Raw genomic sequence first — 26,127 nt, 5'->3', positions numbered from 1 at the left:
GATGCAAAGACTAGGTCTGCTGCCAGGAGGGCCCACATGTGGCCTTTCCGTGTGGCTTGGTTTCCTCACAGCTTGGTGCCTTTGGAGCAATAGTCTTTCCTGTATGGTGGCTTATGACACCAAGCATGAATGTTCCAGGGTACAAGCAAAAGACAGATCCTCTTTTATTACCCAGCTTGGGAGTCACTCAGGTCACATCTGCCATATGCATGGGTCTAAGCAGTCACAATCCTTTCCAGAGTCAAGTTGTGCAGGATGGTCGTGGCAGCGGAACAGATCCCACCTCTCGATGGAAAAAATGACAATACATGTTAGGGCAATGTGGGCAGTGTTGCAAAACCTTCACAACTTCTAAAAGTTATTATTTCCTTGAGAGGACAAGCATGTTTAATCCAAACCATGTTACCCCTTCATACAGGTGTTTGCAAGCTTTGGACCACATGGAGATAGAGAAATAGGGAATGGACAGATTAAATAATGGCTCAAAACCAAGTGAAGAAAGTTGGGTGTGATCAGATAAGAAAATAAGACTTGGTTTACATTTTTAGAGATAGTGTGTGAAGTACAATGAATGGAACATTTTATCTCCTTTTTAAGAAGCCAAAGATCAAATACACCAGTCAAAGTGATCCTGTGAGAGCGTTAATGTGGGAGAGCTTTCAGACCAACATGCTAATGAAAGCCTCATGCCCTAATCTAGGCGAGAGTTTGTTTGATACAGAAGCCACTTGACAGAATCAGAAATACTAAAGCTCAAATGTCGAAAACTATGATTACAACCTGCAGTTTGATATGAGTCAGCGCCGGACAGATGCTGTCTCTTCTCCCTGATGAGAACAAATACGTGCTATACCCAGCAGGAGAAAGGATTCCTAATGCAGCTGTAAATCAGCTCAGCTCATGAAGGAGGCCATGCTAGGTGTTTCAGGAGGTCTTGAGATGCATTAGGCTGAGGATTCTGCTTTCAAGGAGATTATAATTTAGTTAGGAAAATTTTCATAACAAGCTGATTTTTCATTAATATCTAAAAAAAATCCCAAAGTACAGAAAGGTTCAGTATCATGGCCAATAAACGTTAGAGCTAGGGTCAGATCGTTCTGTTTATTCTAAGGCAAGAGCTCGTTCTATCCTCATCAATGTCTCTTTAATGAGAAATCAAATATTACCTTCTATTTTTCTTTAAAAACAAGAACATTTGATGAATTCCTTTCAATTCTAAAGCCAGGAAGTAGGTAGGAGGAGCAAGGTTCTTACGGTACATCTTCTCTCTAAAACTGGAGCCAGACTTTGAGTGAGTGCAGTGTGAGGATTTCTGACCTTCTGAAAAAGGATTCCAGATGTTTCAGAGACAGTTAATGCTCTCTGAATACCCGTGTGCTCACCCACATGCCACAGCTTGTGTCTAGTCAGACAGGAGCCATTTGTAGGGGCTGAGGCAGAATGTGTGATTTGTGCGAGCTCTGGGGTAAAGCATAGAACAGCAGCTGGAAGTTCTGCACTCTTTTTTCTTTCTTTCTTTTTTTTTTTTTTTTTTGAGACGGAGTCTCGCTGTCGCCCAGGCTGGAGTGCAGTGGCACCATCTTGGCTCACTGCAAGCTCCGCCTCCCGGGTTCATGCCATTCTCTTGCCTCAGCCTCCCCAGTAGGTGGGAGTACAGGTGCCCGCCGCCACGCACAGCTAATTTTTTTTGTATTTTCAGTAGAGACGGGATTTCACCATGTTATCCAGGATGGTCTCGATCTCCTGACCTAGTGATCCACCCATCTCGGCCTCCCAAAGTGCTGGGATTCCAGGCGTGAGCCACTGCACCCGGCGAAGTTCTGCACTTCTGCTGTTCTGCTGCCTTGGCAATGGAGCCACTTGCTGAGAGGTCAGTGTCTATCACTTGGGTTCCTGAATAACCAGGTGGAGCTGAACCCTACTGACCCGACTGATTGAGCAAGAAATACATCTTTATTGTCTTAAGCCATGAAAAGCCGTGTTTTCCTGACTTTTCCTTCATGGGGAGTTAATTTGCTCTCACATGAAAACATGGTTTTTCATGAGTAATACACCAAGAAATTTCATGAGGCACCTGAGAAGTAAAACTGGGGTTGAGAATAAGTGGTGATTGATAGTTAAAAATCTCTATTTACAACTGAAATACACCCCTCTCCAATTATAATTTAAGATCATGTAAAATTATTTATCAGTTAGTCAACATGGCATATACTGCTATTTCAGACAAAGAACCTAGAGTTTGCAGGGAAATAACTGGCTCATGCTTTAGGTCATCGTCAGGTTTTCTCTCTCCCCCAGGAGGTAGAGAGTGGGGCCCTTGCTATGTGACCCAAGGCGTCCCTGCCCATCCTTGCTGCCCCTGAGTTGCAGGCACTGCAGAGGAGTGTAACCCGTCCTAAAGAGCATGCCTTGCTCATCCATCCTGTTGTGTTGTTTTTTTTTTTTTTTTTTTTTTTTTTGAGACAGAGTCTTGCTCTGTCACCCAGGCTAGAGTGCAGTGGTGTGATCTCGGCTCACTGCAATCTCTGCCTCCCAGGTTCAAGTGATTCTCCTGCCTCATCCTCCCCAGTAGCTGGGGCTACAGGCATGCACCACCATGCTCAGCTAATTATTGTATTTTTAGTAGTAGAGATGGGGTTTTGCCATGTTGGCCAGGCTGGTCTCGAACTCCTGACCTCAGATGATCTGCCTGCCTTGGCCTCCCAAAGTGCTGGGATTACAGATGTGAGCTACTGTGCCTGGCCCATCCAATCTATTTTTAAGAGTGAGAAAATTCATACTCTTCAGGTAAGTATGTTGAAATGATTCATCAGTTCTGCTTCTTGTAATTTATTTTCCAGACTATTTCCATATTTCTACTACACATTGAAGTTTAATAGGTTTAAAAATAAGTGAAGGAGAAAAGCTAGCTTTCTTCCTACTGGAGGCTAGTCAAAAGACCATTTCCCAGGCTTTCCATCTTACCAAGAGAAGATACAGATGTAAATGTATTCCAATTTAGCAAGTTTGCTATGCTGTGAAATGTGAGGCTTGAGAGACCTTCCCTGGGAGCCCATCCAAAGGGCTGAGTGACTGTTTTATTAAAGGGGCCTCCTCTCTAAGGTGGTCTTTCAACTAGATTTTGAAACTAGCAGGGCACTGTGAGTCTCTTTGTGTAAAAGTCTTGGGTTGACACATCTATATTTTTCTGCTTCTAGGGATTAATGGAGACTTGAAAATTAATCTTTGTCTAATGCAGATAAATACACAAATGCATATGCCATTAAGCTATAAGTCATGCAGGAAGGTTGCCTGTGTGTTTATGAACTTCTCCAGTAGAATTGACTTCTGGTTTTACAATTTAACAGACGATATGCCTAATATATATGTTAAACCAGGTAGATAAAAGGAAAGCTGAGATTTGTATTTATATATGATTCTCTATGGTAGAATATTTCTTCTTAACATTTGTTTCATTAGTATTTAAAATTCTGGATTTGTGCAATGCTATATTGACAAGTCAATACTCCAAAAAGAGTCATGCGTTATATTAATATTTGTTCAGACAGCACATGAACACAAGTGCTACAAAAATATTGTCAGAGATTTTTTAAAAGTCTACTTATCTTCATTCATAATTATATGTATGTGCATGCATGACACCAAAGATGAAATGGTAATAACTTCTGCTTTTGAATGTAAATGCCTGGTGCTGCTGTGGGAGCATTGGCAAGTGAATACATCAGTGCTAGCACATCCAAAATCGTTCTTCAGGCGGGGATTCTGCTAAACTAATCACCCAAGGAAACAAACACACCACAAAGAAGTAATTAGGAAACCTGTGAAATTAGACCTGGTGGGTGGGGGTCCCTGCTGGGAAGCAGCCACAGCGGTGACACATGACAAGTCGCCTGTCGTTAAACCTAAGAGACAGATTCAAGCTCCAGCCCATTCTGATTACATCAAACAAGGTGCTATTTGTATTCATTTCTGAAAGACAAACTAAGTTGAGAGTGAAGTATCTTTGTAATATATTCCAGGAGACGGGATGCTGAGGATGCTGGATGTGGGCAAGGACTAAGCTGTGGTCACACCGCTTTCGACGTTGCAGGCAGGCCTGTTTAATACTATAATGAATTCAGGAAGGAATGAAATGAGGCAGAAGGCCTACACTATGACTGGATGAGCACTGCCTCAAATGTCCCCGAAAGGTGGGGGATGCAGAGCGCAGGAAGCCAAGGGGTGGGGCATGTCTGCAGTTAAACATCTTCCAATTCCCAGCTCTGCCAAGGTAATTGCCTTTCCTTCAGACCTTCTGGTTTTATTTAGTTGGTTAGTTTTACATTCCTGTGCTCAGCTGAAGCCTTTGCTAATCCATTCACATTCCCAATACAAGATAAATCCTGCATATTTTTAAAAATGTGTTTAAGACTATAGGCTTATTTCTACCTAGATTAAAAAAAAAAGTCCCTCTCATGATGCTGGTTTGCAAGAGCTCTCTAATCAGGAGCTACACCTGCTTTCCATCCTGCCGTTTGGGATTTGAGGTGAGGCTCACCCTACCAACCCCACATAGCTCAGAGGGTGCAGCTGTGTGTGCTCTAGAAGATTCTGGCTGGGGTAGGTTAAAGCAGCATTATCATGTCTTTTGGAGCCCACTGGGCTACATTCTAGTCTTGGTTTCTTCTTGGGTGAGTCCATTAGGTCAAAATTTATTTCTAAAGTAGGAGAACAGAACTGGGTACCTTTTAAGCTGCTTCTGGCTTCTGTAATCATGCGAGGATTACAGAAGTACTTAGAAAAACTTTGCATAGTAATAGTTTAAAAAGTACAGGACTGGAAGGGCCCTAAGAATCATATAGTTTCTTTCCCCAGATGGATTTAAATTCTCCAGTTACATAAAGAACTCATCACATTTGAAGGTAACTGCGGAGAGAGAAATGAATGAGCATTTGTTGAGCACTGGCCATGGGGCAGGGTACTGGGATTCACAGAACAACACTGCAGGAGGTCGGTTACTCTTGTGGGTGACGGCAGGGAACTTGGGCTTGGAGTTTCACAGGTTGTGGAGCTGGCGAGTGGCAGTGCCTGGATTTGCACCCAGCCTTGTGGACTTCTAGAGTCAGAGCTCTTCACTCTGGTCTACACAACTGCTTTATTATAATCATTTCTGGAGACGGAGTCTCTCTCAGTCACCCAGGCTGGAGTGCGGTGACGCGATCTCAGCTCACTGCAGCCTCCGCCTCCCGGGTTTAAGTGATTCTCCTGCCTCAGCCTCCCGAGTAGCTGGGATTACAGGGGCCTGCCACCACACCTGGCTAACTTGTATTTTCAATAGAGATGGGGTTTCACCATGTTGGCCAGCCTGGTCTTGAACTCCTGACCTCAGGTGATTCACCTGCCTCTGCCTCCCAAAGTGCTGGGATTACAGGTGTGAGCCACTGTACCTGGCTCACGCAACCACTTTTAAAAAAGACTAATTTAAATACTTCTCAGTACCAAGAACCCACTGGTAAGAATGAGTCATTTGACTGACAATGAAGTGAGGCGAGTGTGAGACTGAGTGTCCCCTCGTACAGATGTAGCTGCTGAGGCATGAAAGCGTTAGGATGTGTCCCCGACCATGGATATGTCAGTGCAGCATCAGGGCTAAGACTCTGGGTGTTCTCTCCTTGACTTACCTTTTTCCACCTAGCTTAGAAGGGTCTTGTCGAGGGAGTCTGATGTGCAGGTAAGATTATGTCTCCAAGCCTGAGACATGATGGGCCATGTGTGACTGCCAGTTGCCTCTTCTGCGTGTGTCTTCTGAGCATGATCTCAGCTGTAAAATGTCGGTAATTCTGGGCACCCCATGGTGCAGTTGTGAGGCTACATGGGCTGACACGTGGGGTAGAGAGGGGCTCGGTAAACGTTGTTTTCCTCCCTTCCAAATGAGCTGGACTTGGAGGGAAGCAGACGTCCCGAGAATCAGCGGCTTGTCTGTAAGGTAAAGTTATTACGACTGGAAACTGGACACACTAATTTTTTGGTTTGTGTTTGAACTTGGATGGCCTTCACATGGCTGCATTCTGTGTGTCTAGGCTGCTGTCCCTGTCTGGGCATTTGCCAAATACAAGGTGATTTTCAAACAAAGTCAACCCCATTGCATTGTGTACTTCAAGACAACATTTAAAGGAGGTATCGGTTTCAAAAACAAAACAAATCTACAAACAAGAGACACATATGTGTCCTCACTGGACTGTGTGACGTCGCTGACCTGTGAGACAGGACAGCTCTTTCCTGTTCATACGTGTGTCCCCATCTCTTTTTACATATCACAGTGGTAATTGTTTACTGTTATGAATGAATCTTAATAGGCATTTTTCACATTGACAAAAGCGTTTCCTTAATTATATAACAGCTACGGAAAGAGAACAATTAAAATATTTCAACATCACTCCTTGCTTTGATTCATCCTTGGTGAGATGTAGTTTATCTAAGCAGTCACAGGAGTGATGCAGGGTCCATGACCCAGATGAGGCCTTGTGCACTCAAGACCTCTTGTATTGAGTAAAGTGTCTCCAGCTGCACGCAGCTATGCCGGGAACTCTTCACAGGTGCGGTAGACAGTGCAGGAATCGCCCTTCTCCTGTGTGTCCAGCAGAGTGCAGTAACGTCCCAGTTTTCTTTTCTGACCGGTTTGCTTTTGCATGCTGCGGTTGCATAGCGTTCTGAAGCTCTTGGGTGGCTGACACATAATTGCAGACATTAAGCGTTTCTTAGGAGAGGCATAAAATGTATTGTGAGGGCAGTGAAATCCTTTGTCAAAACTTCTCTGAAGATCTGATCCCGTACCGTGACAGTGCAAGGCTGGAACGTATGCCTGTCACTCACTGGCTTGTAGTCTCTTGCGTCTTGTGAACCTCATTGGCCAAATGTTTTTGTGTTGCTTTATTTTGTTCAAGTAACAACAGCACTCTCTGTGATTGTGTTAGGATACAATTTTACTCGGCTGTCAATAAGTGAATTTTGTCATTTTCATATCAAGTACTTCTGAGATTCCATATTCTCTTGAGCAGCAGAATATTGGGACTTGATAAGAAGGAAGGAGGTATATGTCCTCTCTCCCCGCCTCTCCAATCATCCTCCTTTCTCTAGATTTTTCCTGGAAGCTGTCTGGCCGTTTGGCTTAAGTGGAAACCATGGATAATTTTCTTTCTTGTAAGAGAAATGAGTTCTCGAAAGGCAGAAAGAAAAATAGAGAATTTTGGTGAATTCTCTTTGTGTTCTAGGTCAGCCCTGGATCTGGGTGGATAGAAATGCTGTATGTCACTTATCAAAGAGGTCGCTGCCTTATATGGGCCACAAAAACTCTTTATATAGGCAAACTGTAATAAAACGCTATGGGCATAAGTAGTTCAGAACCACTAATGCTTATATCTCTTTGGGAAAAGTCATGAAAAATATTGGGAGATGAAAGCAGGGTGTGGTGGACCCCATTTAGTTTGTGCTCTAAGCCCCCTGCTGTTTGTGGTCCATGCTGGAGCTGACCAGTGGGCAGTCACATTGCAGAGCACACCAATTTTTTTTTTAGGTAAAGGGAGAAAAAAATACAAAGGACAAAATATATATTCATAGCTTGGAAATGCTTAGAATAATCTGCTGTGCATGGTGGCCCCAACTTAGTGATGCAGTGGCTCTGGGACATGAGGAAGCCCTCGGAGGTCAAGGTTCAGAATTTTGTTCCTCTTGGAGAGTTCTCAGAACAGAAGCTCCTCAGAGTTGGCCATTTTGTTCTCCTTGTAGAGAAAATACCAGCACTTAGATCACAGTGAGTCTTCAGTATACAATTGTTGAGAGCATGAATGAATGAATGAATGAATGAAGCACATAGTCATGTTTTAAAAATTAGGACCCTATCAATTGAAGATTATTTTTATTAGATACATATAATCCATATTTTCCCATTAAAAACTGAAATTTTTATTAAAAAATTAATTTTATTCTATTTATTATTTGTACTACTCTTTAAGAAATTATCTGGCTACGTCTGTAATCCCAACACTTTGGGAGGCTGAGGTGGAAGAATCACTTGAGGCTAGATATTTGAGACCAGCCTGGGAAACACAGTGAGAGAGCCTCTCTAGAAAAGACTTTACAAATTTTCCAGGCATGGTGGCACATGCCTGGAGTCCCACCTACACGGGAGGCTGAGACAGGAGGATGGCTTGAGCACAGGAGGGTGAGGCTGCAGTGAGCCATGGTTGCAGGACTGCTGTGTATCCTGGGCAACAGAGTGAGACCCTGGCTCCAGAAAAAGAAGACAAAGTTTTCTCTACTGAACTCAAATCTTTATAAAATGTGTGTATTATACTACAAGTTTAGATAAAATATACATGTCTAGTCATTTCCCAGCATGCTAGGTATAGCGAGGCAAACAAAGAAACTGGGAGACAGAGTCCTTGCCCTTGAACTGTGCAATATAACGGGGAGATGATGCCAGCCCACATGAAAGTCCTAAGAAGGGGTAAGATGGTGTATCACTCAGGCTAGAGTTCTCCTTGGACACTGACGTGGAGCTTGCCTACGCCTGTTGGAACACCTGTCATACTCTGGAAATTATTTACCTGGCTATCCTATCTTGCCTGTTAGAGGAATAAGCTCTTGAGAAGCAGGGAGCCTGTCTTACATATGTGAACAGCCTTCACCGGGCCTGGGCAATAGTAGCAAGGTGGTAAATACTGGCTGAGTAAAGGAGCAGAGGCCAAGAGCTGGCAATGAGCCTGGCATTTGCCTGTAGGTGGAGGGTGGAGGGGAGATGTGGCTTGGTAAGAAATCCTGCTGACTGGAGCAGGGAGTTGGTGTGGAGAGTAGCAGAAGTGAGTGTGAGGCAGCTGATGGGTGTTGCCATCAAGGTAATCAGGGAGGAGCCTGGATGAGATGTGGCAGCAACAGGGAGCCGTGTGTGGAGGAGCACGGCACAAAGGCAGTGTTCCACGTGATGACCTTGGTTGTGATGCACAGTGTGAGTTGCAGGGGGTGAGGGAAACCGTGAACAGAACTGTAAAGCAATAGAATTTGACAGTACAAATGCTTCTAAATCAGTTATTTTTTAACCTAAAATGATGGATATACATGAATAATTTATTGGTCCACATAGTTTCATACAGATGGTTCTTTTTCAATAGCAGAGAAAAAATTATTCCAAAAAGAGCACAATAAAATCAGCAAAGACGCTTTGAAACAATGAGGAGCTTATTCCTTTAGCATGTTCCAAACAGATTTTTATTACTTAATGAATCATAATTTCAGTAATAAACAAGGGGGTAATAAATGACAACCATTAACGAGTAATGAATAGACCTATATGGAATATGCGGGAACCTCAGTTTGGAGCAAGAGATGGTTATTCCAACAGGATGACGTTGAATGTTCAGGGGAACGTCCATTCGATGTACAAATGGTCTCACTAGGTTTGGAGAAGGTGCCTTCACCGGGAGGGCTGTGCACAGCAAGCCTCAGACGGTGTGACTTCACCGAGTCAGCTGGCTTGTGACCATCCACGTGGTGTTGCGCCAAAGGAGCAAAGCAGCAGTGACCGTAGGTTAAGTCCTGAAATAAGCTTCCAGTGGCTGCTCTTGAAACTGGAAGTGGGGGTTCCAGTGGCTGCTCTTGAAGCCGAAGTCGGGGTTCCAGTGGCTGCTCTGGAAGCCGGAAGTCGGGGTTCCAGTGGCTGCTCTGGAAGCCGGAAGTCGGGGTTCCAGTGGTTGCTCTTGAAGCCGGAAGTCGGGGTTCCAGTGGCTGCTCTTGAAGCCGGAAGTCGGGGTTCCAGTGGCTGCTGTTGAAGCCGGAAGTCGGGGTTCCAGTGGCTGGTCTTGAAGCCGGAAGTCGGGGTTCCAGTGGCTGCTCTTGAAGCCGGCAGTCGGGGACTTTATGGAAAGACATGTGTTGGTTGGCAGGGGTTTTTGGTTTAGCCTTTTCACCTCATTTGTAAATGTGAAAAAAATAATTATCATCCAGGTTATATGCGAGGCCCATTCATTCTTTAAGTTCATTCAAATAATCCATCCCAGCTCAGTTTTCTCTCTGCTCCCTCGACTCCACTCCTCTACAGTGTTGAGGATTTCGTTTATTTATAATGACACTGTTTTATTTTTAGCACATCACAATTTAGTAGCTACTTATATGTCCCTCCCTTTCCACTAGACTCTGATTTTCTTGAAGGAGAGGTACACATTTCATCATCATTATGTTCGCATCTTCAGGACAATTGCTCTGGGGAGAGATGAGTTAACTCTTGACTGAAGACAGCACGGTGTGGTGGCTGGAACCTAATCTTTAGGCTGTGACAGATCTGCATTTGAGTCTTGGTCTAGACAAGCTGTGAGAATTGAAGCACATTACTTAAGCTTCCTGAGCGTTTTCTCCTCTAACGAGGATCATGATACATACCACCCAGGGTTGAAAAAGAATCAGAAGAGACAATGTAGGTCATTGTGAAGACTGGAGCCACTATTAGGATCTCCGACTGCACCTGAGCCCTCCATGCTGCACAGAAATTCTGTTTCCTTGATAGCATCTCTTTCCATTCACAAAGCTGCCTTATATGCTCACTTACCCATTGGTTATTTACAATTAGTTGACATCTATGTATTTAAAACTCATCTGTCTAAAGTTGAACTTATCCTCAGCCCATACCATTTCTTGTGTGCCCTAAACGTTAGTAAATGAAATTACCATCCACCCAGCAGGCCAATCCACACACTTGGAGTTTGTCCTTGACTTCCTTCTCCGCTGTGCCCTCCACACCTCTTTAACCATGAAATTCCATCAATGCAGCGCCATCTCCTCACCTTTTCTGTCCCAGCCCAGGCCACCAACATTTCTCGCCTTGTTCCTTATGATACTTTGTTCATGGTCATCCTGCCTCCACAACCTCATTACCCTCTGATCCATTCATAGTTGTAGCACACAAATGTGGTGAGGTCCCTGACCACCATCCTTGGCCGGGTGTATCTGTGTAGCTGTGCGTTTTTATGACGGCACCTGCCACGGTGCATCAGGAGGTGTTGGAATCCTTCCTACTCTGTAAACTCCCTGGAGAGGGGGCGCATCATGTTGGCCTTGACCCAACTGTCAAGAAGCTGAGGGGAAGGCAGGCATGACACAAATATTTGGGAAAGAAGAAGAAACAAAGCAGCCAGCACTGCTAATGGAGCATAGCATCTTCTTTCCTGATCCTCCTTATTCTTCCTTCTTTTCTCCGTTCTCTTTTCTGTCCCCTTTTCTCTTTTCTCTCCTAGTTATTAAAGTTTTGGGTTGTAATCGCCATCATTGTATCATCCTCATCATCACCGATGATCACCCATAATGACATCTATTGTGAAAAGAAAAGAAAATCTCAGAACCCTAAACTCACTATGCTGAAGGGAAAAGTTGAACTTGGAAACTGAGTCATGCAAAAAAACCACTGCCTTTCCTTTTGTTCCTAAACAGACAGCTACAGAAAGAAGGCCACGTGTCTCCCCAGGGGGCTTCCCTCACCTTGATAAAGTAAACTAACAGTCTATCTTCACGGTAGGGGACAAGAGGAGATGAGGCACAGTCCCTCCGCCCACCTGAGATGAATCCATGTTTGTCTTCTTCCTCTACTCCGTGTTTATTTTATCTCAGGTAAAGTGCAGATTTACTCAGCACGAGGTGAATACATAATCGATTGTTCCTCTACCTCCTCCTTGTCACGTGTGACATGTGGGTTCACTGACTGCTAATCAAAGCCTCAAAAAATGTGACTATACCTTCCCTCTCTTTTTTTTTTCCCTTCTTTGCCACCTGCCTACTTTATCCCTTTAAATACTGAAGCCCTCAAAATTCTCTTTGAAAAAAAGTGCTGGCCACAGACTAGTTGTGACTTGTGTCTGTTTTCCCCAGGCATGTCCTCAGCCTTGGCAAAGTAAGCCTCTAAATGGATTCACACCCGTCTCAGACATTGTTTTTGTTTTGTTTTGTTTTTTGAGTTCACCATCATAGGGGATTGCTAGCAACAGTTAGGACCTGGAGGGGAGGCCAGAAGAACAGGTCGCTGGGCACTGGTGAAAGCAATTCAGAAGACTTGGGGGAAAGGAAAACACCCAGGATCTCGTCAGCCTCCCGCCTCCCCCTTTTTTGGGAGGCTTCTTTTGGAGAAGAGTAGCGGGTGTTCTCGGAATGATCTGCCCGGGCATCAGCCCGCCATTCCTAATGGAAAGAGAAGCGTTAACTCTTACTCTAGCGGTGGAGCCCCTTGGACTCCATCTGGGGTTCTCAGGAGGCCAGGAGTTTGAATGAGCGAGATGAACTTTAATCTTCACTTCTTGTACTTTGGTTCTTATTTTCTGCCTCGGTGTCTTCTCTTTGTTCACAGAGTCCCAGTACTCTCATGCCTGGAAACCTATCACCCTGATTACGTAGAGATGAGGTGATGAAATTGTCAGCAACTTGCTGAAAGTCACATGCCTCTGTCATCCACAGAACAGGCACTGAGCTGTGGGTTCTCTGGATGACAGAATAGTCTTCTCCACGTTAACTTAACCGGTGAGGACCCACTGGCTGGAAAACATTAAGTTTGGAAACAGGCAAAGTGAGATTGTGCGTGTGTGTGTGTGCATGCGAGCATGTGAGTTTGCAAGTGAGTGTGTGTGTAATTGTGTGTGCAAGTGTGCATGTGAGAGTGTGTGTGTATGCATGAGAGTGTGTGGGGGGAGTGTGTGTGTGAGTGTGTGTGAGTGTATGTGAGTGTGTGTGTGGAGTGTGTGTGTGTGTGACAGTGTGTGTGAATGTGTGTGAGAGTGTGTGTATGTGTGAGTGTGTGAGTGTGTTGGGGATCAGTGGTGAGCAAGTGTCTTTTGTTGCCCATTCCTTTCTCACTGCCTCCTGCCACCATCCTTAATCTCTGCTTCCATTCCCTCTTCTCACCATTCAGTTCTTCCATTCTCTCCCTATATTATGTTCTCCCCATAATGGCCGTCTTCACTCTTCCCCAAATCTCTATCCCTTAATTTGTCCTTTCTTAGTTCTCCTTCCCCAGATTTATTCTGAAGGTCCAATGGACCCCTAAAAAATATGAAATACTGCATTTTAAGGGACATTAAAGATATGTAATTTTGATTAATTTACACTGTAGCCAGTTATATAAGAACTATTTGATGTCCAATGAGCCTTTGAAAAGTCTTAAAGTTTTTTCTGAAATTTTAACATTACATTTTTTGAGGAAAACTAACTCAAACACTTTAAGATCAATTTCTTCTTGGGAACTTTATTTCTTTGCTCACTAAAGGGTCTGCACGCCTATCTTTGCAGTTATGGAAGCTGCAAGAATTGAACACTGAAAATTGAGAGGTGAGAGAAATTCTGTCATATGTTCCCACATCCTGTTCTTGAGGGGCTGTGACAGGTTTGGGAGGGCAACAGTTTGAACACAGATTGAATTAAATACACTGGTGTCAGGGTGGGGTCTGTCAAAGGCAGGATCTAGTTAGCATGAGTCTGGATAGGCAGGATTTCTGGATGGAGGTCTACGGGACCAGAGTTTTTGCAGAGCAATGGGTAGGGATTGAGCCTGGTGCAGCTTGGAGTCAAGCTCTGGGTGCGGAGGTCTGAGGCTCCGTTGTGGGAACAGGAGCTCCTGCTGCCCTGTTACTATGGGCAGCTCACGTCTTCCTCCACCCCTCTATTTCTGAGATGGGACTTTTGAAAGGGCCAGGCATAGAAAAAGGCACAACTCAAGATCTTGTGGAAGTGTCCAAGTCTTTATTTATGGTGCATTATTCATTGTCTGTGGGGATGACCACACCTCTTGTGAAACTTCGGCTCCTCGGGAGCTGATCCTGCAGTTGCCTCTCTCTTTAGCATTGCACCTTCTGCGGTCTAATGCTTTCTGGGAACAAGGAGAGAGGACAGTGGCAGCAACACCTTTTCCTCTTTCCATCTAGGTCCCCCCAGGCAGGAGATTAAGATATGGGCTTAGTGAGATATCAGATCATTGAAGTTAGATGGCACAGGGCCATTGGTAAAAGCCCTAGGCCTGCCTCCTACATCTCTCAGGATAGATAGTCTGGACTGTAAATTTTTACATGGTTTTCATTTATATAGTTTAGAGAGTAAGACGAGAAATTATGGAGCCAGATTTCTCCAACCACTTGTGAACTGTGACCTTGGGCATGCTATTTTACCTCTCTGTTCCTCAGCTTCTTAAACTTTAAAGTGGGCACACAATAGTGTAAAAGCAAACACACAGTAGTTTCAGCTATTGTATTTATTGCACCAATAGCTGTGGGTGTAGTACCATGTCTCAGCTGACGGAGGTGAGGAAGTCTTCCTGAAATATGACTACAGGTAGAGGCTGTTGGGAAAGCAGTGCTTTGAGGCCTGTGTGGTAAATCAGGTGCATTAGATTAATTACCTAATCTGTGGTAGATGAAGGCTGAGCACCTGTTTCCTCCTTTGGTTGCATCTTCCTGGGCTGTAGCGGCTGCAGAGCCGAAAACTACATTTCCCAGATACTCTTCTGCCTGAGCTTCTAGATGCAAATTGGCCACACCAATTAGATTCTCTTATGTACCGACTGCAAGTCAAAACAGAGAAGGAGGTGTCCCCCTGCTGGCAGGCTCAGCGGTGGGGACGGAGGGTCTTTCTGTAGGCCTGTGCAGTGTCTGACCACCAGCTTGGATGGGTATAGAATGCAGTTGTCTCCGGATTCCTGCCTTCCTGACTGGGCCATCCCTCTGGATGACTCTCCAGGGTTGCTGGGGGTCCTTCCTGGAGACTCAGCCCAGAGCTCACTCCTCCTTTCAGTGTCATTAGCACCCAATCTTCTGTATCACACTCGTTTCTGCGGTGTAGGCAGCAATTTCCACTTTTTACAACATAACGTTGATATTACAATTTCACAGATGATTATTTTAAGTCTACGGAAAGCTAAAGGAAGAGGCAATCTTTTCTGATTTTCCAAGGTGGGTAGGTCACACTTCTTAGTTGTACAGTCTCATTGGATTCTCCACTTGCTAGAACTTTCCTAGGCTTCCTCATTTATCAGCTCACGCTGTGAGGATTCTTAGTCCTTGTAAGGTGTGTCTAGGGATTTTCCTGCGTCTCACTTAATATATTTTTCTCAGGTTGACTACAGGAGGGAGATCTGACTATCAATAGTGGTATTGGTGAGCCCAGTAACTATGTGATGGGACCTGGATATGATGCAATCAGTCAGTCTAACAATGGGGAGATTAAGGTCCAATTGTTCTGCAGATACCACACCTGGCATCCTGTCTCATGTAGACTGTCTATGTTAGGTGCATGAGTGAACTCATAGCGTGGCAAATGAGGAATTACTTCAGTTGGGCCCATTGTTTTGTCGGCATATTTTAATAAGATAAATATCTTATTGAATCAAATGATTCAATGTCAACTTAGATCTTGAGAGGTAGAAGAGATTCTGCCAGAAGGTCAAATGAACTGATATCTATGATTGCAAATCCAGCTGAGGATGAAAATACAGGATGAAATGTGAAAGGTAACTCCCATTGTGGGGACCTTGTATAACAGAACAAGGTGGGCACAGCTGTGTGGGTTCCTTGCTGGCTTGGATAAGCTGATGCTCAATGCCAAGAGGATGGTTCTTTCTCCACAGTGCATGTCAGTGGTAAGTTCAGTAGTTCAATGGTACAAGCTAAGCAATTAGCACATATATTTTTAGAAATTATTTTATTTATTTTCATTTTTAAACATCTATTTCTGAATATGCAAAATCTAAGCTCAGCGGAAGTAACTTGCATAAAACAGAAACCACCATAAGTGTTAAAAAAACCAACCACGGGTCCTAGAGGAGGGAATGTTGAAGGTGGAGAACTGTGGTATGAAATTCAGGGAGAATCTCCACAAAGTTCCAGGTGCTGTATGCAACTTGTGGGAGAACAGATGAGTGTTTTCAGGTGACAGGAAGGATTTAGTGCCCAAGAATTGCAGTCAGACACAGTGGGGTGGGGTGGGAAGTTGCCAGGACCAGGCTTAGCTGGGGATAGGAGAGATTGCTGGAAACCATGGCTATGAGCATATTCAGTTGAACAGCAGGTTTTGGTGCATGTGGCCAGCCAGCAGGAGAGAGGGCCAGGGAGCAGTGAGGCGGGCTCTGCATGGAGAGAGGGCCAGGGAGCAGTGAGGTGGGCTCTGGAAGCTGCAGCGAGGCTGGCTCTGGAAGCTGGGCTGAGGTGGCTCCACATTCTGCTCTCTGTGCCCTACCATTTTCATTTGAGCCAGTTTAATTTTTTTCAACTTAGTCTCCCTCCCTATCTTCTTCCTCCTTCTCTCCCTTCCTTCTCTTCCTTACCCATTTTCTTCTGATCTCCATTTAGCTTTAATTCTTTTTTTTTAAAGTTGCATATGTATAGTGTGAAGAATTAAATAATTCCGTAGGGTCTGTTGTGCAGAATAATAATCTGCTATCCTCCTCCTCCTATTATCTCTTTTCCAGAGGAAATATAATAGCTTTACACTTTACTGCCTCTTTTTGTTTTGTTTTTTGCCTCTATATTTTAAAATAGCATGCTTTAATTGCTACTTTTCAAATTTTCAATTTCAGGCATTATTTATGGAAGTGAGGGCTTTCCTTTCTTTCCTCCTCCCTCCGCCACAAGCATCCTCCCCATTGATTACACTTTTGGTTAGATCAGTATTCATTGTTTTCATTTATTGTGACTTCCGTAACTGACACTCAGTGCTGAGCCTGTGGCAAATTATGATTGCTTTTCCTTTCCTATATGACTTTTTGTCTTTTCTGGGTTAATAGCTGTTTTTTCATTGTTTATGTCTGTATATTTTGATTACTACTTTAACTCCAAACTCCCTGCTAGTTGTCCAAATCTCCTTTCTCCAATTTCCCAGACATTAGGTGTTCTGAGACTTCTGTCTTCTTGAGTAAACCTTTTCCAGAACCTTTGGGCCTGATTCAATGCAGGGTCCTTGCTTTCATGCCACGCTCAGCTGTATGTTCCTGGGCTTTCCCTCCACCATCACTGTAGGGATTCCCTTCTCACTTTGTTTGCTCCTCTGTTTCCTTGCGTGAGCCTTCCTCTGATTTCGAATATCTCCTTGTTTTGGGGATGCACCTCCTGCAGGAGCTTGCTGGTACAGAATGCATGGGACTCTATCCGTCAGGATTCAGAGGGCAAGCTTTAGTAAGAAACTTCAAGAAGCATTTAATAAAGGGATGGTTCACAAAGATACGGAAGGCTGAAGAAACTTGGGGCCAGTACGAGCAAAAGTCTTTTTCCATACCTAGGTTTGGGGTCATGGGAAGGAAGCAGTTACTGGGATCTGCAGACAAAAATATATTTGAAGGTAGCAATCAAACCACATTTGTCTTGCAGGAATTTTTTCATTTTGCTCATTTTGGAACTCCTACCAGACAATGATCATTCTGCACTGATGGCCTTTTCTTCTTTATTTTATATAATTTAGACACTTTGCCCTATTTCCTGTGAGGTTTATTCAGTTTTATTTTCTAAACTTCTATCGTTTCTTGAGGGGAGGCAACATTTTGCTATCATATTTTAAATTTCCAAGAGCTTGCTTTAGTCCTCTGAATGTTCATTTTTTAATAACATCTTGTTCTTGTTTCATGATTGCATTATTTTCTCTTACTTTTCTGAGCATAGTAATAATTTTTTTGAGGGGAACATTGTATTCTCTCTAGATAGTTTTTCTATAGTATCCTCCAAAATGTGTTTGGCATGCTTTTGTGTTTATTTCTTTCCTTCAGGTCAGTGATGTTTTTTTCAGATGGTTAGATTTCCTTGTATCTCTGGTCATATTTAAAAGTAGAAGATGAAGAAGCTGATTGGAAGCCCTGAGCACATTTGTGGGTTGCTGTATCAGCTCTGATGTAGGATGATCTGGTTGAGCCATTGTACTGGGGAATCTTTGATGGTTATACCGGTTATACTGGTTGTACTGGGGAATCCTTGATGTTAGTGACTTTTGTCTCTTCTCCTGGGCGGAACAGAGTCCCCAGAGAAAACCTTACAATCTTATGCAGAGGGTGAAAGTCTAGCAATGATCTGGGAACTAAAGGGAAGAAGATTGCTGGGGTTGAAGGAGGAGCCTTAGCATCCAGGATCCAAAGTTTCACGTCATCTTCCCTTTTCAACATAACCATCTCTGAGGACATCTTGAAAATTTACATTTATCTTCTCAAATGACTAGCCTTCCATTTTCTTGCTAGAGTGTGGATCTGGAAGTCTATCTGTGTTTAAAGTGGCTACCAAGCAGTCCTTCACCTTCACTCTACTTCCAGCGCCTCAGGGTTCCCTGCTGAACTCTCAAGGCTCAAATCCAACTGGCCATTGGCTTCCTCACTGCTGTTGAGTGAGGAGTCATCTTTCTTTGGTCCACCAAGTCAGTTACCACCTGCCTTTCTGCCTCTAGCTATGGTTTCTTTTATCTTTCTCCCTATCCTTACAGGTCTAGGACCTAAAAAAATTACTTTTATGATGTGTTAGTGGAGTTTTGTGAGGGTGTGTGAAGTTAAATGTTGAAATTTTAGTCTCTTTCCTAAGGCAATTCCCCATTCCTAGAAGAAGACAGCTACATAGTCCCTCACTCAGAAAGGCTGCTTTCTCCTGGATGAACTGGGCTCCAGCTGGAGATTTGCTGGTCTGTGGGCTGGTGAAAAATCAGGCTTTTATTCATGGCTGTGTTGTTCCTCTGAAGCTCATTCTGCCTTCTGGAGACCCAACAACAGGGCCATGTTCTGAACAATGGTGCTCTCTTTTCCTTTTTGCAATACACCATCCTCCATTGCATCCACATGCAACACCAGCCAGTCCTTATCTCAGATAACCTGAATGGAGACCACACCTCCCTGAGGACCCCGGGGCTCATTTTCTGAAGGGCATCACCAGGACTGGAACTCCCATATCATCTCCTACGTCCCATCCTATGCCCCAGTCTTTTAAGGACCCTTCAGATGATATATTTAAGAGATTTAATCATGGCTTACTGCATTATATCATAAAACCTTTTTGCTTCCATGCAGTAACTTTCTGATGCTTGTAGCTCTAAGAGTAATAAAGATGGAATATTCAGGCAGTATTTTTGTCTGTGAGGTTTCCCTCAAGTGTCTTTGTTTAGCCGATCCAAGGACAACATCTTGTGACTTTGTTTTCCTTTGGGAGCTAAACTGGCTCACTTTATCAGGGGTGAAGCAAGATAAACCTTAGGAATGAAGAGTTTTGTGTCAAAAATTGCTGCCTTGAAAATTTGTTTCCACAGGGTGTCAATGTGCTGATATTCCAATCTTGCAGAAATTGACTAGATTTCATGGAATTAAAGTCAATTGGAAGACAATTTGTGGGAATAATTTCATGATTCAAAGCATTCAGAGAAAGCTTGCTTGCTCAGCTGCAGTGATTGAAAAATTGAAGGCAACAAGAGTCATATGTTGTGCTTGGTTATCTCCTGCTCTGATGCCAGTTTGGAGTACAGGCTGAACTTTGCTGTTGAAAGCCACCATGGAAAGTGGAAACATTGACTGTGCATTGCTGGGGGGAGGAATGTATGCACTTATGCAGAAATAGACGCATCCTTGTCTCAGTGGGCTGGGAGATAGTATCAATCCTTTCTGTTGCAACAGATCCCACTGCCTTCTTTTTTCCAAAGAGTAAACATTTAAATAGGTAATACAGAAAAGTTATTGCCATTTTTCCTTTGTCAGCCATGGCTGGGAGTCAAAAGAGAGAGTGAGGCAGAACTCACACATGGGAAAATAATATTGTGGACATTACGTATAATCCTTTTAAAGTAATAGTATTAGACTTCGTGATTTGCAATTGGCCAAATTGAGAAAATTTTTCTCAAAAACCCATTTTAAGATAAAAAAGTATGAATTTTCTTAAGCTCTGTGATTAGAGTGTAACACGTATTTATGGTCCCCCCCAGGCACCACCCAATAAAAATGGTTAAAACCTTTAGTACTTTTAGTAGTTCACAGTTTTATGGCCAAAGTTATTTTGTAGATTTTATGCTTAAAGCAAGGTCAATGTATTGCACTGTATAAATTATTCTAAGTAATTGCTCAGTTATTTTATAGCTTAGTCACAGGATTTTTTCATTATTAAACGTAGCCTTTCCTTTAAAGTTAGGATGAGAAGGGCACGATAAATCACAGGGCGGCTTGCCATTCGGGTTTCAGCTTTACCTGTGATAAGGGTTTAATAACAATCTGGCCCAGACACCAGCTCCCTCTCAATTACCTTTCCACATGGGCATGAGTTCACACTGTTTATTAAAAACTCCCCTTGTAGTTCTTAAATGGAGTGTTTCAGATTAATGGACCCCACGAGTTTAACTTCATTGCACTTCATTAAAGCTAGATTGTACAAAAGGTTACTTCAATTAAATCCAGAATGTGACCTTAAATCTGTATAGATTTTTTTCAGAAAATGTGATAAAATTGCTCTGCCAATCCTTCAAGATTAACAAGACAAAATCCCTTTCAGTAACCAAAGTACAAAAATTTGTGTGCCTGTTCTGAGTTTTCTTCTGGCTGTACAACTGGATTTTATAGAATTAGAGGACAACTAGTGGAAAGAGCCTGGAGTTATAAATGGATCAGGTGACCAGAGAGCTGAGCCCCAGTGTGAGGCTGGAGAGTTTGGGAGACCTTTTGTTCCCCTTGAGTGGATGCTGTACATTTGGTGCTTTAGAAAAAAAAAATACTTCGCTTCCCATATAATAAAAATATTTTTCTAAATAGATTGGTTTGTATCTTTTCAAAAAAAAGTGATGTAAAATCTTCTGAGGTTTTCTTCCTTAGCTACTCCAATCTGCGAGGCGCAGTTTGTGGCAGTTCTTAAACATTGTTTCCTCAGGAAACACAGGATAACTGGAGGCATTAATTACCCACCCTGCACCACAAGAATCTGGCCTCATTGTCTAGAGACACTGTGGAGAGTGATGCTTATTAACACCGTAACTCAGTGGCTCCATGTCATCTTTCTGTGAGTTTCAAGCGACTCAGTGAAGTCAACCCAGATCCATTTTCTGCTCTTTTTGGATGGACAAGATGCTAAAATTGTATGTTCTCACAACCAATACCCAGAATCTGCTTATAGTTTTAAAAGCTCTTCTATTGTAAATAATTTTTAAATGCCGTTAATTTTATTTTTTGAGATGGGGGCTAGCTATGTTGTCCAGGCTGGTCTTGAACTCCTGAGCTCAAGTGAGCTGCCCACCTCGGCCTCCCAAAGTGGTAGGATTACAGGTGTGAACCACTGTGCCCAGCCAAAAAATGCTATTAATTTTCGATTATTAAAAAAAGTTGGCCGGGCATGGTGGCTCATGCCTGTCATCCTAACACTCTGGGAGGCCGAGACAGGTGGATTGCCTGAGCTCAGGAGTTCGAGACCAGCCTGGGCAAGATGGTGAAACCCCGTCTCTACTAAAATACAAAAAATCAGCTGGGCATGGTGGCGAGTGCCTGTAATCCCAGCTACTCAGGAGGCTGAGGCATGAGAATTGCTTGAACCCGGGAGGCAGAGGTTGCAGTGAGCCAAGGTTGTGCCACTGCATCCCACCGTGGACAACAAAGCAAAACTCTGTCTCAAAAAAAAAAAAAAAGTTAAGCCTATTTTGAGGTTTTAAGGAACTGAGGCTATCATTGTTACTCAGATGTCAGTGCATCTGAGTTTGTAGTATTGTTGCTGTTTGGTTTTTCTGCCAGTATCTTTTTTTTTGTCTAGGTTCTGTCTACTTTTCATGATCAAAACTGGCATTTACTAAGGAATCCAAAATAACCTAAGCATTTATTCAAATGTCTTATATATGTATTATACATGACAATATTCATTGCACACTTGTGCATAGAGTCAGGACTCGGCGCAGAGAGAAGAGGTGATGTCATCTGGGGAAAGTGACATGAAAGCCCTCTCACTGGGTACATTTACATATAAGTAATTTATCTGGGTGAAGACATTGAAGATTTGTTAAATACAATATTGTATGAAGAATGGACAAGCCATTAAATGATTATCATCAATTAACAGCCAAGTTCATTAAACTAGCATGTTACTTATTTGGATCCTCAGGGGACCATCAGAAAATGGATATATTTTGACTTACAGAAATTAGCACACTGAGAATAAGTGGCACTACGAACAGGTCGGCCCCGCACTGGTGTCATGGTGGGGACAGGGTGGCACTATGGACAGGTCGGCCCCACTCTGGTGTCACAGCAGGGAAAGGGTGGCACTACAGACAGGTTGGCCCCACTCTGGTGTCACAGCGGGGAAAGGGTGGCACTATGGACAGGTTGGCCCCGCACTTGTGTCACGGTGGGGACAGGGTTTTGTGCAACCGGAAGGGAGAATGAAGACCCTGGGCACTAGGCATTTTAAGAGCAAAAGAAAAGAATAGAAATAAGTGAGAAAATTGTATCTACTTTAGAATTTGGGATTGTGTTGTCTACACATGTTGTAGGTTAACTAGTCTCCAAATGTGATCTAATTCTCCAGATCACATTTGGAGACTAGCTACTACTAAAAATACAAAAATTATCTGGGCGTGGTGGCACATGCCTGTAATCCCAGCTACTCAGGAGGCTGAGGCAGGAGAATCTCTTGAACCTGGGAGGCAGAGGTTGCGGTGAGCCAAGATCGGGCCATTGCTCTCCAGCCTGGGCAACAAGAGCAAAACTCCGTCTGAAAAAAAAAAAAAAGAAAATAGATTTTAAATAAAAATGTTATTTAATTAACATGTAATAGGTTTATTATTACTATTTTAAAATAAATCACTATTTTTAGATTGTTAGTTTGTATTTTTTCTATGATAAATATTAATGAGTGTAAATATAAATCAAATCAACAAAACTTTTTGAAGCCCAGGATCCTTTTTGAGCCTAATGAGGTCCTGAGAGCCAAGCATTTGGGAGCCACTGATCTAGGTGGTGAATAGATTCCTTCCTCATTGTAATTTGTCACGCACTCAAGAATTGCCTGTGAAGAATGCTGGCATTGAGAATATTGAAGTCCTGGGAATACCTCTATGCACGTACTTCTCCAAATGTAGTTGGAGAGAAAAGTTTTGCTAAAATAGCTTTCTCACATTTATTTATTTATTTATAATTCTTTTTAGAGACAGGATCTTGCTCTGTCGCCCAGGCAGGAATGCAGTGGTGTGGTTGTAGCTCACTGCAGTCTCAAACTCCTGGGCTCAAGCGATCTCCTGGCCTCTGCCTCCCAAGTAGCTGAAAACAGCTTTCTATTATTACATAAAGCAAATATTAAGGAAGAAGCCTGTGACTGCAGGTGCAGCAGTGAATAAGAAATATGAAAATTAAAAGGAAGGAATTTGAGGGCATTAATAACAAACTTATTCTAATTCATCACTTTCCTTTGGTATAGTAATTAGACTATTTTGCCACTGATGAGATTTTTGAATAAAATATTAATTTGTATCAGACTTAATTAAAATTGAGAAACAGGCCAGTCATGGTGGCTCATGCTTGTAATTCCAGCACTTTGGGAGGCTGAGGCAGGCGAATCACGAGCTGAGGAGTTCGAGAGCAGCCTGGCCAACATGGTGAAACCCCATCTCTACTAAAAATACAAAAATTAGCTGGGCGTGGTGGTGAGTGGCTGTAGTCCCAGCTACTCAGGAGGCTGAGGCAGGAGAATCACTTGAACCCAGGATGCGAAGGTTGCAGTGAGCTGAGATCACGCCACCACACTCCAAGGCTGGGCAACAGAGCTAGACTCCATCTGAAAAAAAAAATTGAAAAGCAATGTTTTGAACTAAAATGTCTCAAATGAGCATGGATAAACAGTTGCAAGTTGTGACCTGCTAGTTGAGAACTGGAAATAATTGGGAGTCCTTGGATTGGGATGAGGAGCAGAGAAGGAAATTGTAGGATGATGTGCAGAACGGAGCAGCTAGTGGAGCAACAAGAGCTCCTAAAGTAGGCGACTAGCATTTTGCAAATAGTATTGGAATAAGTTTTCCATACAATTAAGCTGCACCATTCAAGTATGACTAGAAGGTGACTGGCTTCACTTTTAGACAGGAAGCAATGGAAAAATCTCACTGGAGGACTTTGATGGCATTGGTGGAGATCATGAGTCTAATCTTTGACCAGTGAGCAGAAGCCAGGGAGGGGGTTGGAGATGCAGTTGGAGAGTGAGAAGAAGCAGTGTCCACATAAAGGAATGCATTCTTCCCACAGGAGAAATGGGCACTGGTCAGAAATAACAAACACACCCTGTCAAATCCTAAGTAAGTTTGCAGCTGGATTTTTTCCAGTAATGTCTTCACTGGCCTTTTGTCCTTGAGTTATTCTCATTTCCTGCACATCAGTGCCAGATTAGCAATCTCTCCAGACACATTACATTATGACATTCTTTGCTTCAAACTTTCAGTCACTTTTGTTACCTACTGAATTAACTTCAAGCACCTTCTCTTGCTATTTAAGGTCCTCCAGAACTTGGTCTCACCCTGACTTTCTAGTTCCATCATTTTGACTCCTTTACAAAAGCCAGACTTGTCTATTCTTTGAATCTTGTATGCATTGAGCTGATTCTTATCTCCATTTGGTTACCAATGACGTAACTTTGCACTTACCGTGTTTTCCTTTTATCCAAATATTAACTACCCTTAAAAGTCAAGCCCAGCTATTGTCCCAGCTACTCAGGAGGCTGAGATGGGATGATCGCTTGAGCCTGGGAGATCAAGGCTGCAGTGAGCTGTGATCGCCCCACGCCACTGCTCTCCAGTCTCGATGACAGCATGAGACCCTGTCTCAAAAAAAAAAAAAAAAAAAAAAGCCAAGTTTAGGTGCAGTGTGCAAAAGAAAAGAGTTGTCGCATAAGGAATTAGTTGAGCCTGAAATGTCAGACTTAGAGTGTTGGCTTCCTTTCCTAAGTCTTCCTCTCAATCTCATAGGCTCAGAAATCTGATTTTGTTAAAAAATCATTTTCAGTATTGGGCTCAAAGAAGCTGAGCTTACAAGACTAATTTTAAATTACAGATTTTCCAGTGTGAACCCACAATGCTCACATTGGCAAAATTTCCATTTTAACATCACACTGTAGACAGAACTTTTTAAAAGTCTAAAAATTTCTAGGTGATTGCTTTGCAAAGATAAGGCTAAAAACATTACTGAGTTTTCATCTCTGTAATGCAGATGGCCTTTCCAAGATCACCATTCCATTGAAGCCATTCAGCTAAAGCTCTCTAGAATTCTTCCAATGTTTGCATTTCTGACTTTTTTATTTTTACTTTTTGACAATCCATTTTACTATTGGCACATCCAATTGTGAGGTCTTTTAATGTGATTAATGAGATTATTGTTCATTTTTGCTGATCTGGGTGCAATTCATTCTGTTTTCTTAAGGAGACATTACCTAGCTTGGTTCTGATTCTTTATGTCTTGATTTCACAATCTAATTATTCAAGAGTAACCTTAAGTTTCTTCCTTCCAAGTGCCTGGAAGAACATTTTATGATTTTACTGGCAACAATCATTATTTGATCTTTACAACAACCCTTAGGCAGACAGGGAAGATGAGTATCACCCCAATTTATAGATGAGGAAGCTGAGCCTTAAGGCATTAAGATGGTTGTCTGAATTCACACATATTAACTGGATAAATTAGATCTCAAATTAAGACCTTTGCTCTACTACAGGACCACCTGATGCAAGGACCACCTCTTCAGGCCAATTAGAGCACCTAGCGATGTGCTGGGATCACTGTACGTGCTTAATACATATTTATTTTAAAAAAGAATGAGGATACTACTATGACAAAAAAGTGAAACAAATTGCCAGTTTCACAAGGTTAATTGTGAACTCCTAGGATGCATTCTTCATTGTCAACTGTCAACCCACTAAACTAAATTGGCTTTATGATTTGGAAAATGAGCATGATAATTCTTCCTGGTGTGAATTACTCAGGGTATGAATGGACCATGAAGGTTTAAGGCGGGTTATTGCAGTGATCATGAGTCACAGTCATGTGGATGAGGGTTTAAGAAGATACGTGACAGGAGGTGGAGGAGCACAAGGCTTTCGGGACCATGAGTTATAAGGAAGGTCAGGACCCTGGATAGGTCCCTGGCGCATAGCAACTGTAATTGTGAGAAAGCTTTC

The 26,127-nt window shown here is 42.9% G+C and overlaps 1 long non-coding RNA gene across 1 annotated transcript in view; it reads left to right on the top strand.

Annotated features, from left to right (window-relative positions):
• The window catches only part of LOC134736545 (uncharacterized), a 44,984-nt gene that overhangs the window by 9,121 nt on the left and 9,736 nt on the right, over window positions 1-26,127 (top strand). The window contains exon 2 of the long non-coding RNA XR_010120640.1: window positions 1,700-1,870. This is a non-coding gene — a long non-coding RNA (uncharacterized lncRNA). The remainder of the gene's footprint in view (window positions 1-1,699; window positions 1,871-26,127) is intronic.

The sequence above is a fragment of the Symphalangus syndactylus genome, chromosome 4 (assembly GCF_028878055.3).
Source record: "Symphalangus syndactylus isolate Jambi chromosome 4, NHGRI_mSymSyn1-v2.1_pri, whole genome shotgun sequence".
NCBI lineage: Eukaryota > Metazoa > Chordata > Mammalia > Primates > Hylobatidae > Symphalangus > Symphalangus syndactylus.
Note: the sequence above shows the minus strand (reverse complement) of the source record. Positions and strands in the feature narration are given on the sequence as shown.